The sequence below is a fragment of the Bactrocera tryoni genome, chromosome 2 (assembly GCF_016617805.1).
Source record: "Bactrocera tryoni isolate S06 chromosome 2, CSIRO_BtryS06_freeze2, whole genome shotgun sequence".
Lineage (NCBI taxonomy): Eukaryota > Metazoa > Arthropoda > Insecta > Diptera > Tephritidae > Bactrocera > Bactrocera tryoni.
Window position 1 is genome coordinate 52512515 of NC_052500.1, and position 5193 is coordinate 52517707.

The window sequence follows — 5193 nt, forward strand, 5'->3', positions numbered from 1 at the left end:
TATTTACTTCTTTCGACCAATCGACACGAGCCTTTTTTTGAGCGATCGATAAACTGTGTCAGCTCCAACATGAACAAATATTTTTTAAAGTCAAATGTCCAAGCAATATTGAATGTATGGTGAAACTACTGCCCTATAGTTGTGTCTACCTCTCGATAGACCCCATGACGACCTGGCAATATTAGTTTGCGCACAGCCCCAATAGTTTTCGGAACAATAGCTGATTTTATACTTCTGCCCTATCTTTGGTTCTCGCCCCTCACGATATCCTTCTTGGAGTGATTTACGACCTCGATTGAATTCACCATACCATCGAAGCTTTGGTGAAGCTTCATCGCCAATATTCTTCCCCTTTACTGGCGTAGACACCGCTTACGCGATTACAGCCGAATTAACAACAGCGCGCCAGCCGTTTCTTCTCTTCGCTATTTGGCGCCAATTGGATATTCCAAGCGAAGCCAGGTCCTTTTCCAGCTGGTCCTTCTAACGGAATGGAGGTCTTCCTCTTCCTCTGCTCCACCCGGCGGGTACGGGTACCATAAATCTTTCGCAGAACTTTTCTCTCGAAAACTCGCAACGTCAACTCATCATTTGTTGTCATCGTCCAAGCTTCTGCACCATATAGCAGAACGGGAATTATAAGTGACTTAAAGAGTTTGATTTTTGTTCATCGAGAGAGGACTTTGCCTCTCAATTGCCTACTCAGTCCGAAGTAGCACTTGTTGGCAAGAGTTATCCTGCGTTGGATTTCCAGGCTGATTTGTTGGTGGTGTTTACGCTGGTTCCAATAATATTCATCGCCAATAATTGAATTAAATTCATCGATGCACTGTAGCTGAGTTAATCCATGTCGAAGTTTCTAAAATCGCAATGTTTTTTTCCGATTTTTTGGCTGAAATGAATATTTTAAATAACTGTAAACAAGACAAGTAGCGGCCGTATGACAAAACGTGCTGAGTATGTTTGCCGTCAAAAATATCAAACTTTGCGATAAAGTTGTCAGTTGTCACATTGCAACACCAGTATTTCCAAATCCCGAAATATAAAAGACAACCTACGTATTAGTGGCCAGCAGAATGATTTGAATTTCTACACTGATTTCAAATAATATTGCGCTTAACTCATTTATTGTCGTATTTTTTTATGCTGAGGATGAAAGCGTGCAGTACTTTTCATTTATTTTTAGAACAAAAAAAAAGAAGAGAAACACAGCACCTTCTTATCCTCATAAAAATCTACAATAAAGAAGAAGAAAACATGTTTTGGTAATCCATACAAAATCAGTTTTGTATTTTTAGGTTATGTTTGACAGAAAACTTTGTTGCGAAGTCATTTGGTTGAGCAAATTGCGAGTGCTTGAAAAGTTATGAAGAATGCAAAGAAGGAGAAACTATTTGAGAATGCAGCAACAGTATTATCCAGTTGGATTTAATGAAGTAGCGTATATGAGCATATCATTAAAATGGCTAACTTTCTTCTATTCAATGTAACTATTTGTTATGCCAGTTTACTTGATCTATGCCAGTTACTTGTTCTATTCGTCACTTCTTAAATTTTACGGAAATTTTTCTATAAAGTTTATGATTTGCTAAACCAAAAATCCGATTCGATAAAGTCCTTCACGCCTTTCACGGTTCATAGCTTCGTGCCACCGGAAGCATTCAGCATTTAGAAGATACCTATTTTTGTGATAAAAGGTCGCGAATCCTTTGCCTGTAGTACTCACTACTGACTGTAACATTCTCTTCATCTGCGGTTTTGAAAAAGTATGAACCATTAATGGCTTAGGCCACACTAGACCGGTCTGATTTTAATTCAAATTAGGTCGTTAATTTCGTGGAACCTCTGAATCCTAATTACCTTTGACCTAATTACCTTTGAGTAGCATCTTGATTGGGCAGAAGTTGAGTGGATGACTGATGAAGGTATATCTTATTTTGTGAAGAGAGAGCTAAAGTTTTAAGCATCGTGAAAATATTGTTTTTAATGACTTAGAGGTTTTATTGCGCGTATTGTGTGAAAGATAAAAGCCCACCGTCAACAAACTAATTGGATCTTATGAGTGTTGTCTTAGGCCTGGAAAATCAACAACTGACCAGATATTCACCATGCATCAAATATTAGAAAAGACCCGTGCAAGGAGGATCGACGCAAACCACCCTTTCATCGGTTCTAAAGCTGCTTTTGACAACGCGAAAAGGAGTTATCTTAATGTCGCTATGTCTGAATTTGGTATCCCCGCAAAACTAATACGACTGTGTAAACTGACTTTGAGTACTACCAAAAGCTATGTCAGTGTCGGGAAAAATCTCTCCGAGCCATTCGATATCACACGAGCTCTCAGACAAGGCGACTCCCTATTGTGAACCTTCCTCAAGCTACTGCTGGATAATATAAGTCGAGCCGCAGAGCTGCATAGAGAAGGTAAAATCCTCTACAAGGGTGTACAACTGCTGGCGTTTGCCGATGAGCTCGATATCATTGGCCCCAACCGCTTTCTGCTTTTTCCATTTTGGACAAAGAAGCAGAGCAAAAGGTTTTGGTAGTGAACGAGGATAAGACGAAATATTTCCTGTTATCAAACAAACAGTCGTCCCACGTCACTGTTGACAGTCATAACCTCGAAGTCGTAAATAATTTCGTCTATCTTGGAAGCAGTTTTAACACCACCAACAGTGAGAGCCTGGAAATCAAGCGCAGAATATCTCTTGCCAACAATTGCTACTTTGGACCTCTCTCAACGAACAAATACCAAACTCTCTAAGTTACTCATTATTCCCATCATGCTATATGGTGCAGAAGCATGGACGCTGACATAGCTGATGAGTCGACGTTACAAGTTTTCGAAAGAAAGGTTCTGCGGTAGATTTATGCTCCTTTGCGCATTGACAACGGCGAATAAGGCATTCGATGAAATGATAAGCTGTACGAGATTTACGACGACAGCGAATTAGAGGAAGAACAAAAAATACATCCATTATTTCAACTAGCTTTGTATGCCCATCTTGATATTGGAATATAAAGAATTTCGTTGGCTCTTTGAATGACACTAGCAACGATGTTCTTTCTGGAGTCAAATAATTTCTTCAGTAGGTCATTTGTTAAAGGTTTCACAAAACTGATAAATAAACAATTAATTTCCTATTAATCTACAAACAATTCTCATATTAAATTATTTTCATTTACTAACCAAATTCTTCCATCTTCACAGCCTTCCTCTGGATGCGGAATTTATTTTCCTAATTTATTAGCTAATCAGCATTTAATTGGCGCCTTGCGACTGAATAAATGAAGAATAAATAAAGAAATTGTTTTGTTAAATAAATTAAATTACCACATAATTGAAATTAGAATAGCACAAAGTGGAGCTTTTTTCGTTTCAGACACACAAGCTCTGGTACAGCCATACACACCCTGTGTAGCTGTATGAGGGGAATATTTAAGTTTGTAAGTCGAAAAACAATTTGGCATTGTATTACTTTGATTATTTTTTGGTTTAGTTAATGAAATTTGCTGTTTTTTGGCTGATGATGATTTTGGTTGCCAAAATTTGTTTTAATTAAAAAGCATGTAATTTGGTTTACTTTCAAATGGAGCACAAGGTAAGCCAATTTTAAATATAATATTAAAAAAATGGGGTTGAATTTGAATTTGAAGACTAATAAATTTGAAATTTTAGTTTTTTACGTATATTTCCTATTGCACACATAATCTGAAAGAGATGAGCATGCATGAATAGCTTCAATGACTCTTCGCAGCTCACGGTTCATTCACCATCAGCATTTCTTAGATAAACTAAAGACTCATAACAGCCCTCTACACTTTTGCAGAAGTCTTTCCCCGAGGCTCCTCGAAGCACTCTTGGAACCAGTCTTACCTTATACAGCCCAAAAATCTCTAGGGCCACTTCTACGGACTTTGTTGAAAAGTTTTTTGCTCAATCCGATTTCCGTTGGCGCCAATGCCCACCAAAGAGTTTTCCCTTTATTATTGCAGGGGACAGGAGCTTTCAAGAGCAGCCTTAGTCACAAAACTCATAACTTCGACAAGCTCAAAAATCGCATCCGCGGATAGGATCGAGTTCCTTTGTATTCCTGAAATTTCTTAAGTTCTGCATTCTGGACGTAAAACGTCTAACCTCAAACTAATGTATCCGTGATCAGAGAAGAAGTGATCGCCTAGAACTTAGTATTCCGCGAACAAGGAAAAAATATATCTGGTATTACTATTACTACTACTATTCACAAATGTGGAGGTGGAGAAGATTTTCTTATTGCAAATACGTAGTAAAGTTTTCACTGTTACGCGCTTTCCTAGGCTGTATGTCTAGAGTTGCCAAATGGGCCAATTATAACGTCGGCTCTTCTTCGTCTGGCCTCTGTCCGGAGGTGGCTCCAACTTGTTCCCATGCGGTATGTATCTTGGCCTACATACCGCAAGGCCAAGATCAATACCGCATGGCCAAGAGCTAGTGACTTTTTGTCTTTAATATAGAGATTCCGCTGCTGCTTGCCAACATCTTTACCGACCAGCGCCTCTTGGAACAAGCGTCTCGCGAAAGGATATATATCACCATCTTCTGCATTATTTCTCTTCTGTCTCCATTGAAGACAGCGGTTCATTTTGAGGGTCACCTTCTCGAAGCCAAAGTTTATGGCTCCCATTGCGACACTGAGATGAGCGAGAGACCCCTTGTTTAGGAGTGTCGGTCCTTGCCGATATCGCTTTTCAGTCCTCTTCAGCCAAATCACCCCTCATCTTCCCTGCTGCGGTTGTACATGCCAAAATCTATTGAGCTGGCAAGTTTAGTGATTTCAGTAAACATCGGTGCCGCAACGACCCGTGGCTTCTAGCCGACGGAGGACACCCCTCTTGCGAAATTTGTCTCTACTCGAGTGTAGTACTACGCTGCTCAGATTCTAGCCAGGCTGCTTGCCACCGTAGCTTTTTAGCTACCCTTACTTAGGACCTCGTGCCCATGAACTTAGCAGAAGTTCCTTTGCTGAGGCTGGCGATACCGTCTCCCACTTCTGCCCTACCTTTGGTTCTTGTCGTCGTATTCCTACCGACTCTGCTATCCATAGGGCTCTAACATATATTTTCCCTGATACTACCGTTTATATAGCGGCCTACAAAGAGCTGCGGTTATATTTTACACTACATATTAAAATGTTGCCTACCTTTGGCGCATTG